The sequence below is a fragment of the Narcine bancroftii genome, chromosome 7, assembly GCF_036971445.1.
Source record: "Narcine bancroftii isolate sNarBan1 chromosome 7, sNarBan1.hap1, whole genome shotgun sequence".
Lineage (NCBI taxonomy): Eukaryota > Metazoa > Chordata > Chondrichthyes > Torpediniformes > Narcinidae > Narcine > Narcine bancroftii.
This window is the reverse complement of record NC_091475.1, coordinates 38,703,484-38,715,569: the sequence shown is the minus strand read 5'-3', so window position 1 is coordinate 38,715,569 and position 12,086 is coordinate 38,703,484. Positions and strand designations below refer to the sequence as shown.

General features: G+C 57.8%; 2 protein-coding genes across 8 annotated transcripts in view; one reads left to right on the top strand and one right to left on the bottom strand.

Annotated features, from left to right (window-relative positions):
• The window catches only part of fndc3a (fibronectin type III domain containing 3A), a 231,167-nt gene extending 220,996 nt beyond the window's left edge, over positions 1-10,171 (bottom strand). For 5 of the 6 annotated variants that reach the window (XM_069889664.1, XM_069889666.1, XM_069889667.1 and 2 more), the window contains exon 1: positions 10,040-10,171. The gene's annotated coding sequence lies outside the window, so the exon portion shown is untranslated. The other variant, XM_069889665.1, reaches the window with a different exon arrangement.
• A 56-nt stretch (positions 10,172-10,227) lies between these two features.
• The window catches only part of LOC138738776 (RCC1 and BTB domain-containing protein 2-like), a 241,865-nt gene continuing 240,006 nt past the window's right edge, over positions 10,228-12,086 (top strand). Inside the window, exon 1 of one of the 2 annotated variants that reach the window (XM_069889678.1) lies at positions 10,228-10,733. The gene's annotated coding sequence lies outside the window, so the exon portion shown is untranslated. Of the gene's footprint in view, positions 10,995-12,086 lie in introns of both variants that reach the window. The other variant, XM_069889676.1, reaches the window with a different exon arrangement.

Sequence of the window (12,086 nt, the reverse complement as noted above, 5' to 3'; positions counted from 1 at the left end):
TCATACACCAAATTCTATTTTATCTTGGACACTTATTTGTGCACAACCCACAACTTTTTTTTAAAAAAAAATTTTCACAAACATTACCATTCTTTTATATTCTCGGTGTACCACATTGGTCAATTTGTCCACCCTTAGGCAGTAGCAGCACACACTCCGCTTCCTGGTTACCTTTAAGCTAACAGACCCCAAACCTACCCCGCATTCTTAATTAGCTCAAATACCCCACCACCTCTGTAATTAAACACTGAGAAAGAGCATAGTTCTTGTTCAGTTCACTCCATATTACAGCTTCTTCCTGTAGTAGCATTATTGGTACAAAAAAAATGATCTTCTCATACAAGATATTTAATCAGATTTGAAATGATAGTTTTGGTTAACATTTGGTGAGACCACACTTGGAGTGCTGTACGTGATACTAGAAGGATACCAGTAGTTGGAGAGATGCAGAGGAGATTCACGAGGATGTTGCTGGAACAGGAGGGCTTGAGTTAGAAGCTGATAGGTATTTTTTGGCACATTGGGGAATGAGGGGTGAACTGATAAAGCTTTATAAAATCATAATGGGCAGAAATAAAGTGAATGCTCAGTCTATTCCCAGGGTAGATAATTCTAGAACTGAAGGACATAGGTTTAAGGTGAAAGGGGAGAGATACAAGAGGGACCCAAAGGGCAAACTTTTCTTTCTGAAGGAGCTGCCAGAGGAAGCTATAGAAACGTTCAATCACAACACTCAGAAGACATCTGGGTGAATGTATGGACAGGATGATTTACAAGGATATGGACCAAATACAGGCACATGGGGCTAGCCGAGAAGGACAATTTGGTGGGCATGGATAAATTGGGCCGAAAGGCCTGTTCCATGCTCTATGATCCCATAACATTTCATCCAAGAGAATACCACTACACATTACTCCAATTCATTGGCAATCATGATTGAAATACATGCTCAAATTTGCAGCAAAACTTCAAAGCAGTCTATTGGTTAGAGATGAGCATTAAAATTGTTAGCATGTCTCAGTTGTTTAAGGTCTAGAGAGCAAATGAGTGCAAAGATGGGTGAAGAGCATTTGGTAAATTAATATGCAATGTGCAGAAAAGGAAACAAGCCCTGTTTTAAAAGAGGTGGATTTGTAATTGCATGTGATTTAGCAATTTGTACCTTAGCAAAACAATGGTTTGGCATGCCAAATTGTTTTAAATAGTAATTTTGCATTTAGTTTGAGAATTAAAGTACAGTCCTTTCCTCTCTTCCCTCCCTTTCCCCATCCTCCCACTACCTCTCCTCACCTTCTCCATCTCTTCCTCCTCCTCCCTCTTTTCTCTCCATCTCTACCTCCTCCCTCCCTTTCTCCCCTCATTCCCTCTCTTTCGCTTCCACTCTCCCCTCCTCTCCCTCATTTTTTCCCTTCCACCTCCCTCCTCCTATTTTTCTTCCTCCCTTTCCTCACCCTCACTCTACTTTCTCTCCTCCTTCCTCCTCTCCACCCCCTCCTGCTCCTCTCCCTCCCCCTCCTCTTCCTCCCTTCCCCTCCACATATCCCTTCCCCCTCTTCCTTCCCTCTCTTCTCTCCCTCCTTCTCCTGCCCCTCCTCCCCTCTCCTCCCTCTCTCCACCCATCCTCTCTGCCCCTCTCCACCAAACCATCCCACTCCTCCTACTCCTACTGTTCCAATTCCCTCCCCCGTCCTCTCCCCCTCCCCCATCCTTTCCCCATCCTCTCCTCCCTCCCCATCTCTTCCCCTCCCTCTCCCCCTCCCTCTCCCCCTCCTCTCCCCTCCCCCAACCTTCTCCCTCACCCCCCTCCCCACTCCCTCCAACACCCCCAATACCCACCTCCCTCTCTCCCCTCTGACTTTCCACCCTCCCACCCCTCCTCCTTTTGCCCACCTACTCTCCCCATTCATCCTTCCTGCTCCTCCCCTCACCCCCTCCATCGTTCCTGCTCCTCCCCTCACCCCCTCCAAACCCTCTCACCCCTCCCCTCTCTCCTCCCATTGGCCCTCTCTTCCCATTGGCCCTCTCCTCCCCACTCCAAACCCCACTACCCCTCCCCTCTCCCTCCTTCCACCTCCAACCATCCCCTCCCTTCTCCGGTCCCCTCCATCCAAACCCCCTCCATCCAAACCCCCTCCATCCAAACCCCCTCCATCCAAACCCCCTCCATCCAAACCCCCTCCATCCAAACCCCCTCCATCCAAACCCCCTCCATCCAAACCCCCAACCACTCTCTCCACCCCATCTCTCCTACTCCCTGCTCCCTTCAATGATTAACTCCCCCTCCCCTTCTCTGCCCCCTTTCTTCCCCTCTCACTCTACTCCTCCCCCTCCTCGCTTCCCTCTCTTATCCCCTTTCTCCTCCCTGACCCCTCTCTCCCTCCCTTCCCCCACTCGCTCTCCCCTCCCCTCTCCACTGATCACCCTCCTTTCTCCCCTCTCCCTTCTCCTTCTCACCTCCTACTCCCTCTCCCCTCCTCTCTCTCCCTGAATCCCCCCTCCTCTCTTTCCACTCCTCCACCACTCTAGCCCCTCCTCCCCTCTCTCTTCTCTTGTTTCCTTTCTCCCTCCTCCCCCTCTCTTCTCATCATTCCCTCTCTCCCCCACCTACCCCCTCTATCTTCTCCGGTCCCCTCTCTCCCCCTCTATCTTCTCCGGTCCCCTCTCTCCCCCTCCTACCCCCTCTATCTTCTCCGGTCCCCTCTCTCCCCCTCCTACACCCTCTACCTTCTCCAGTCCCCTCTCTCCCCCTCCTACCCCCTCTATCTTCTCTGGTCCCCTCTCTCCCCCTCCTACCCCCTCTATCTTCTCCAGTCCCCTCTCTCCCCTCTATCTTCTCCGGTCCCCTCTCTCCCCCTCTATCTTCTCCGGTCCTCTCTCTCCCCCTACTACCCCCTCTATCTTCTCCGGTCCCCTCTCCCCCCCTCTATCATCTGCGGTCCCCTCTCCCCCCCTCTATCTTCTCCGGTCCCCTCTCTCCCCCCTCCTACCCCATCTTCTCCGGTCCCCTCCCACCCCCTCTATCTTCTCCGGTCCCCTCTCTCCCCCTCTATCTTCTCCGGTCCCCTCTCTCCCCCTCTATCTTCTCTGGTCCCCTCTCTCCCCCTCTATCTTCTCCGGTCCCCTCTCTCCCCCTCTATCTTCTCCGGTCCCCTCTCTCCCCCTCCTACCCCCTCTATCTTCTCCGGTCCCCTCTCTCCCCCTCCTACCCCCTCTATCTTCTCCAGTCTCCTCTCTCCCCCCCTCACTTCTCTCATCCCCTCTCCCCCCTCTCGTCCCCCCTCCCTTTTCTCATTCCCTCTTTCCCCTCCTGCCCTTTATTTTCTCAACCATTCTCCCCCTCCTCCCTGTTTTCTCTTCCCCTTTCTCCCCGTTTTCTCATCTCCCCCTCACCTCTTTCCCTTCTCTCCACATTCCACCCCTCTCTCCTTTCGTCCCCTTTCTCCTCTCTCCCTTCTCTCCACATTCCACCCCATCTCTCATCTCATCCCCTCCTCCCCTCTCTCATCCCGTCTCTTCCCCCTCTTCTCTCGTCCACCCTCCCCAACCCCTCTCAATTCTCTCGTCCCCTCTCAATTCTCTCGTCCCCTCTCAATTCTCTCGTCCCCTCTCAATTCTCTCGTCCCCTCTCAATTCTCTCGTCCCCTCTCTTCTCTCGTCCCCTCTCTTCTCTCGTCCCCTCTCAATTCTCTCGTCCCCTCTCAATTCTCTCGTCCCCTCTCTTCTCTCGTCCCCTCTCAATTCTCTCGTCCCCTCTCTTCTCTCGTCCCCTCTCAATTCTCTCGTCCCCTCTCAATTCTCTCGTCCCCTCTCAATTCTCTCGTCCCCTCTCAATTCTCTCGTCCCCTCTCTTCTCTCGTCCCCTCTCAATTCTCTCGTCCCCTCTCAATTCTCTCGTCCCCTCTCAATTCTCTCGTCCCCTCTCAATTCTCTCGTCCCCTCTCAATTCTCTCGTCCCCTCTCAATTCTCTCGTCCCCTCTCAATTCTCTCGTCCCCTCTCAATTCTCTCGTCCCCTCTCAATTCTCTCGTCCCCTCTCAATTCTCTCGTCCCCTCTCAATTCTCTCGTCCCCTCTCAATTCTCTCGTCCCCTCTCAATTCTCTCGTCCCCTCTCAATTCTCTCGTCCCCTCTCAATTCTCTCGTCCCCTCTCAATTCTCTCGTCCCCTCTCAATTCTCTCGTCCCCTCTCAATTCTCTCGTCCCCTCTCAATTCTCTCGTCCCCTCTCAATTCTCTCGTCCCCTCTCAATTCTCTCGTCCCCTCTCAATTCTCTCGTCCCCTCTCAATTCTCTCGTCCCCTCTCAATTCTCTCGTCCCCTCTCAATTCTCTCGTCCCCTCTCAATTCTCTCGTCCCCTCTCAATTCTCTCGTCCCCTCTCAATTCTCTCGTCCCCTCTCAATTCTCTCGTCCCCTCTCAATTCTCTCGTCCCCTCTCAATTCTCTCGTCCCCTCTCAATTCTCTCGTCCCCTCTCAATTCTCTCGTCCCCTCTCAATTCTCTCGTCCCCTCTCAATTCTCTCGTCCCCTCTCAATTCTCTCGTCCCCTCTCAATTCTCTCGTCCCCTCTCAATTCTCTCGTCCCCTCTCAATTCTCTCGTCCCCTCTCAATTCTCTCGTCCCCTCTCAATTCTCTCGTCCCCTCTCAATTCTCTCGTCCCCTCTCAATTCTCTCGTCCCCTCTCAATTCTCTCGTCCCCTCTCAATTCTCTCGTCCCCTCTCAATTCTCTCGTCCCCTCTCAATTCTCTCGTCCCCTCTCAATTCTCTCGTCCCCTCTCAATTCTCTCGTCCCCTCTCAATTCTCTCGTCCCCTCTCAATTCTCTCGTCCCCTCTCAATTCTCTCGTCCCCTCTCAATTCTCTCGTCCCCTCTCAATTCTCTCGTCCCCTCTCAATTCTCTCGTCCCCTCTCAATTCTCTCGTCCCCTCTCAATTCTCTCGTCCCCTCTCAATTCTCTCGTCCCCTCTCAATTCTCTCGTCCCCTCTCAATTCTCTCGTCCCCTCTCAATTCTCTCGTCCCCTCTCATTCTCTCGTCCCCTCTCTTCTCTCGTCCCCTCTCTTCTCTCGTCCCCTCTCTTCTCTCGTCCCCTCTCTTCTCTCGTCCCCTCTCTTCTCTCGTCCCCTCTCTTCTCTCGTCCCCTCTCTTCTCTCGTCCCCTCTCTTCTCTCGTCCCCTCTCTTCTCTCGTCCCCTCTCTTCTCTCGTCCCCTCTCTTCTCTCGTCCCCTCTCTTCTCTCGTCCCCTCTCTTCTCTCGTCCCCTCTCTTCTCTCGTCCCCTCTCTTCTCTCGTCCCCTCTCTTCTCTCGTCCCCTCTCTTCTCTCGTCCCCTCTCTTCTCTCGTCCCCTCTCTTCTCTCGTCCCCTCTCTTCTCTCGTCCCCTCTCTTCTCTCGTCCCCTCTCTTCTCTCGTCCCCTCTCTTCTCTCGTCCCCTCTCTTCTCTCGTCCCCTCTCTTCTCTCGTCCCCTCTCTTCTCTCGTCCCCTCTCTTCTCTCGTCCCCTCTCTTCTCTCGTCCCCTCTCTTCTCTCGTCCCCTCTCTTCTCTCGTCCCCTCTCTTCTCTCGTCCCCTCTCTTCTCTCGTCCCCTCTCTTCTCTCGTCCCCTCTCTTCTCTCGTCCCCTCTCTTCTCTCGTCCCCTCTCTTCTCTCGTCCCCTCTCTTCTCTCGTCCCCTCTCTTCTCTCGTCCCCTCTCTTCTCTCGTCCCCTCTCTTCTCTCGTCCCCTCTCTTCTCTCGTCCCCTCTCTTCTCTCGTCCCCTCTCTTCTCTCGTCCCCTCTCTTCTCTCGTCCCCTCTCTTCTCTCGTCCCCTCTCTTCTCTCGTCCCCTCTCTTCTCTCGTCCCCTCTCTTCTCTCGTCCCCTCTCTTCTCTCGTCCCCTCTCTTCTCTCGTCCCCTCTCTTCTCTCGTCCCCTCTCTTCTCTCGTCCCCTCTCTTCTCTCGTCCCCTCTCTTCTCTCGTCCCCTCTCTTCTCTCGTCCCCTCTCTTCTCTCGTCCCCTCTCTTCTCTCGTCCCCTCTCTTCTCTCGTCCCCTCTCTTCTCTCGTCCCCTCTCTTCTCTCGTCCCCTCTCTTCTCTCGTCCCCTCTCTTCTCTCGTCCCCTCTCTTCTCTCGTCCCCTCTCTTCTCTCGTCCCCTCTCTTCTCTCGTCCCCTCTCTTCTCTCGTCCCCTCTCTTCTCTCGTCCCCTCTCTTCTCTCGTCCCCTCTCTTCTCTCGTCCCCTCTCTTCTCTCGTCCCCTCTCTTCTCTCGTCCCCTCTCTTCTCTCGTCCCCTCTCTTCTCTCGTCCCCTCTCTTCTCTCGTCCCCTCTCTTCTCTCGTCCCCTCCTATCCCTCTCCCCCCTCTCGTCCCCCCCTCACATCCACCCCTCACCTCATGTCCCCCTCTCACTTCCCCCCTCCCCCTCGCGTCCCCCTCCCTCCTCCCCCGCGTCCCCCTCCCTCCCCCCCGCGTCCCCCTCCCTCCCCCCCCGCGTCCCCCTCCCTCCCCCCCCGCGTCCCCCTCCCTCCCCCCCCGCGTCCCCCTCCCTCCCCCCCGCGTCCCCCTCCCTCCCCCCCCGCGTCCCCCTCCCTCCCCCCCCGCGTCCCCCTCCCTCCCCCCCCGCGTCCCCCTCCCTCCCCCCCCGCGTCCCCCTCCCCCCCCGCGTCCCCCTCCCTCCCCCCCGCGTCCCCCTCCCTTCCCCGTCCCCTCCCTCTCCCCCGCGTCCCCCTCCCTTCCCCGTCCCCTCTCTCCCCCACTTCCCCCTCCCTTCCCCGTCCCCTCTCTCCCTCCCTTCCCCGTCCCCTCTCTCCCTCCCTTCCCCGTCCCCTCTCTCCCTCCCTTCCCCGTCCCCTCTCTCCCTCCCTTCCCCGTCCCCTCTCTCCCTCCCTTCCCCGTCCCCTCTCTCCCTCCCTTCCCCGTCCCCTCTCTCCCTCCCTTCCCCGTCCCCTCTCTCCCTCCCTTCCCCGTCCCCTCTCTCCCTCCCTTCCCCGTCCCCTCTCTCCCTCCCTTCCCCGTCCCCTCTCTCCCTCCCTTCCCCGTCCCCTCTCTCCCTCCCTTCCCCGTCCCCTCTCTCCCTCCCTTCCCCGTCCCCTCTCTCCCTCCCTTCCCCGTCCCCTCTCTCCCTCCCTTCCCCGTCCCCTCTCTCCCTCCCTTCCCCGTCCCCTCTCTCCCCCCCTTCCCCGTCCCCTCTCTCCCCCCCTTCCCCGTCCCCTCTCTCCCCCCCTTCCCCGTCCCCTCTCTCCCTCCCTTCCCCGTCCCCTCTCTCCCCCCCTTCCCCGTCCCCTCTCTCCCCCCCTTCCCCGTCCCCTCTCTCCCCCCCTTCCCCGTCCCCTCTCTCCCCCCCTTCCCCGTCCCCTCTCTCCCCCCCTTCCCCGTCCCCTCTCTCCCCCCCTTCCCCGTCCCCTCTCTCCCCCCCTTCCCCGTCCCCTCTCTCCCCCCCTTCCCCGTCCCCTCTCTCCCCCCCTTCCCCGTCCCCTCTCTCCCCCCCTTCCCCGTCCCCTCTCTCCCCCCCTTCCCCGTCCCCTCTCTCCCCCCCTTCCCCGTCCCCTCTCTCCCCCCCTTCCCCGTCCCCTCTCTCCCCCCCTTCCCCGTCCCCTCTCTCCCCCCCTTCCCCGTCCCCTCTCTCCCCCCCTTCCCCGTCCCCTCTCTCCCCCCCTTCCCCGTCCCCTCTCTCCCCCCTTCCCCGTCCCCTCTCTCCCCCCCTTCCCCGTCCCCTCTCTCCCCCCCTTCCCCGTCCCCTCTCTCCCCCCCTTCCCCGTCCCCTCTCTCCCCCCCTTCCCCGTCCCCTCTCTCCCCCCCTTCCCCGTCCCCTCTCTCCCCCCCTTCCCCGTCCCCTCTCTCCCCCCCTTCCCCGTCCCCTCTCTCCCCCCCTTCCCCGTCCCCTCTCTCCCCCCCTTCCCCGTCCCCTCTCTCCCCCCCTTCCCCGTCCCCTCTCTCCCCCCCTTCCCCGTCCCCTCTCTCCCCCCCTTCCCCGTCCCCTCTCTCCCCCCCTTCCCCGTCCCCTCTCTCCCCCCCTTCCCCGTCCCCTCTCTCCCCCCCTTCCCCGTCCCCTCTCTCCCCCCCTTCCCCGTCCCCTCTCTCCCCCCCTTCCCCGTCCCCTCTCTCCCCCCCTTCCCCGTCCCCTCTCTCCCCCCCTTCCCCGTCCCCTCTCTCCCCCCCTTCCCCGTCCCCTCTCTCCCCCCCGTCCCCGTCCCCTCTCTCCCCCCGTCCCCGTCCCCTCTCTCCCCCCCGTCCCCGTCCCCTCTCTCCCCCCCGTCCCCGTCCCCTCTCTCCCCCCCGTCCCCGTCCCCTCTCTCCCCCCCGTCCCCGTCCCCTCTCTCCCCGCCGTCCCCGTCCCCTCTCTCCCCCCCGTCCCCGTCCCCTCTCTCCCCCCCGTCCCCGTCCCCTCTCTCCCCCCCGTCCCCGTCCCCTCTCTCCCCCCCGTCCCCGTCCCCTCTCTCCCCCCCGTCCCCGTCCCCTCTCTCCCCCCCGTCCCCGTCCCCTCTCTCCCCCCCGTCCCCGTCCCCTCTCTCCCCCCCGTCCCCGTCCCCTCTCTCCCCCACGTCCCCGTCCCCTCTCTCCCCCACGTCCCCGTCCCCTCTCTCCCCCACGTCCCCGTCCCCTCTCTCCCCCACGTCCCCGTCCCCTCTCTCCCCCACGTCCCCGTCCCCTCTCTCCCCCACGTCCCCGTCCCCTCTCTCCCCCACGTCCCCGTCCCCTCTCTCCCCCACGTCCCCGTCCCCTCTCTCCCCCACGTCCCCGTCCCCCCCACGTCCCCGTCCCCCCCACGTCCCCGTCCCCCCCACGTCCCGTCCCCCCCACGTCCCCGTCCCCCCCACGTCCCCGTCCCCCCCACGTCCCCGTCCCCCCCACGTCCCCGTCCCCTTTCCCCCTCACTTCCCCGTCCCCTTTCCCCCTCACTTCCCCGTCCCCTTTCCCCCTCACTTCCCCGTCCCCTTTCCCCCTCACTTCCCCGTCCCCTTTCCCCCTCACTTCCCCGTCCCCTTTCCCCCTCACTTCCCCGTCCCCTTTCCCCCTCACTTCCCCGTCCCCTTTCCCCCTCACTTCCCCGTCCCCTTTCCCCCTCACTTCCCCGTCCCCTTTCCCCCTCACTTCCCCGTCCCCTTTCCCCCTCACTTCCCCGTCCCCTTTCCCCCTCACTTCCCCGTCCCCTTTCCCCCTCACTTCCCCGTCCCCTTTCCCCCTCACTTCCCCGTCCCCTTTCCCCCTCACTTCCCCGTCCCCTTTCCCCCTCACTTCCCCGTCCCCTTTCCCCCTCACTTCCCCGTCCCCTTTCCCCCTCACTTCCCCGTCCCCTTTCCCCCTCACTTCCCCGTCCCCTTTCCCCCTCACTTCCCCGTCCCCTTTCCCCCTCACTTCCCCGTCCCCTTTCCCCCTCACTTCCCCGTCCCCTTTCCCCCTCACTTCCCCGTCCCCTTTCCCCCTCACTTCCCCGTCCCCTTTCCCCCTCACTTCCCCGTCCCCTTTCCCCCTCACTTCCCCGTCCCCTTTCCCCCTCACTTCCCCGTCCCCTTTCCCCCTCACTTCCCCGTCCCCTTTCCCCCTCACTTCCCCGTCCCCCTCTCTCCCTCACTTCCCCGTCCCCCTCTCTTCTCTGTCCCCTCTCTCCCCCACTTCCCTGTCTCCTTTCCCCCTCACTTCCCCGTCCCCCTCTCTTCCCTGTCCCTTCTCTTCCCCCACTTCCCTGTCCCCTTTTCCCCACTTCCCCCACTTCCCTGTCCCCTTTTCCCCACTTCCCCCGTCCCCTCTCTTCCCCTCACTTCTCTCATGCCTCTCTTTTATCGACCCCTCTCTTCTATCGACATCTCTCTCCCACTACTCTCCCTCTCCTCCTCCTCCCCAACTCGTCCCCTCCACTTTTCGTACCCTCTTCTAAGCCCCCTTCCTCCCTCTTGTTCCATCTCCCACGTTTGCTGCTCCGCCTCTTCCCTCTGCCCGTCACTCCCCCCGTCCCGCCCCCTCCCGATCACTCCCCCTCCTCTTCACTTTCCTCCATGTCTTCCAATACCTTTCTTTCCTTCCTCCCACCGATCGATCCCAGACTGAACACTCCTCCGTCTGTCTACTTACCCCCAGAGGCCCGTCCGAGTTGCGTTTAGAATCGCGCTCTCGGTGCCCGATCCGCCTCATCACCGGGGCGACAGCGCTCGCGCACTCCGGACGGCACCAACCGTCACCGCAGCAGCCGCCATCTTCAATTGACTGCAACACGCATGCGCCGTCCGGTCGTCACGCTCGCCGGCGCCGGTTTGTGATGCAGTTGCAGGCTGCACCGAATGATCAAATTCATTAACAAATAAACTGAAAAATGGGCGCCCTTCACCCCTTCACAACGAGCCGAAGTACTTGAACTGTGAAACTCATTAGTGGAGTATCCGTGATAATGTGCCCTTCGGCTCCCAATTTGGGCGCAGGAGATTTCCAGAAACTAATGAAACACGGTTGGCATTTGGAAAGTTGTTGACGACATCAGGAGTGAACATCCTCTCTCAAAAACTTGATAGTCCTTTACAGTGTTTCTTACGTTAACGTTTGGAAATGGACGCTTAAAGTTTTCCATATCGGGCCACCTTTCTCTCTTAAGTACTGCTTTTAAGAATCATATTGGAATGATTAGCGAGATACGTGAATCACTGGCCTTCTTTCCCCACTGTGTCACCACAGGCCATTCTTGACTACTCAGAAACTAGAACGGCGGCATTGTTCCAACTCATGGTTTTTACAAAAATAAGTTTAGCCTCAGATGGCCGAGAGAAGGATGCTGGTGGGTAATGGATTCGAGTTTTCTGTTGTTGCAATGTACAGATTTTCCTGTGTAGTCCAAAAACAGGAATTCCCATTATTGAAGAAATTTCTTTTCATCCCAAAGTGGGTATCAGTCAAGTCTAATTTTTCAGAGTCAATGAAGAAGTTGGAAAAGTTGAACTGTGCTTTCAGATGATGATAATGAGGAAGGATAAGTGGAGGCCAAGAATAGAACCTCAATGAACACCAGAGACTGGAGTATATGGAGAAGCTATTGCAGGTAATTCTGTCTCTCCACCAGATTAGTAATGTGAGAGATGGGAAAATTGATCTAAAATTATGAACATGGAAGAAACTAAAATTCATCAGTTAATGGCTGTAACCAGTACAAACAGGATAAGCTTGGGGGTTAGGATGCAGGAAAGCAGAGTCAGCACGATTAACATAAGAATCTTCTAGTCTTTGTGACAAGACCATAAGACTAAGAAAAGGAATGGTAAGGTACAATAGAATGTAGGAAGTTGAGGTAGTCTGGATCAGATAAAGGTCTCCTAGCCCTGGACAGAAGTACCAAGTCCTACATATCTAATTAGCTAACCATACACAGATTTATACATATGAAATTAGCCAACCTTAGATAGAATGAGTCAACTCCGCATACCAAGAGATTGTAGCCCCGAGAATCAGGAAGGTGTGAATAAGGACAATGACATGATGGGACACCCACAGGATACCCCCTGGTCCTCCAAGTGTACTGAAACTGCACGTAGGCAGGAAGGATTACCTATGCCAAACCCATCCAGGGGGCAGAAGAATGTAAGGGGGAGGGCACTCTGATACTGAAATTGACTGTATAAAAGTTGGGTGAGCCCCAGTATGTGTGTGTATTCCCAGGGTAAGGGGAAGCACCCAACTTTGCATTGTTGTTGTAATAAATGTTCTTTGTTCTCAATTTTTGTCTCGAGCAATTTCTTTAAAGGTACTTTAATTTCTAACAGTAAGAACCAGATAAGTATGACAGTTCATGTCTAGAAGGAGAAGAAGGCACAAGGCAATGGGAGAGAAAGTGAGTTATTGAACTAATTTGGTGTGGTTATGGGTGTATTTGAAAATAGTTACACTGAAGATTGGCATCCTGAAAAGAAAATCTGTGGACATTGTAGTCAGTGTAGTCAAAGTCTCCATAGAGGTTTGGGTAAATAATGGGGGATGGTTTACCTTGTTACAGTCCTTGTTATTGTGTAATTAGAATTTTTGATCAGAGCCACCAGCTATGTGGCAGACTACAATCATAACAAGAGGGACCCAATCAAGGAATTATGGAAAGGTGGTAAAATACTTGAAAGGCCATATTTTAGCGGGCACTACAGCA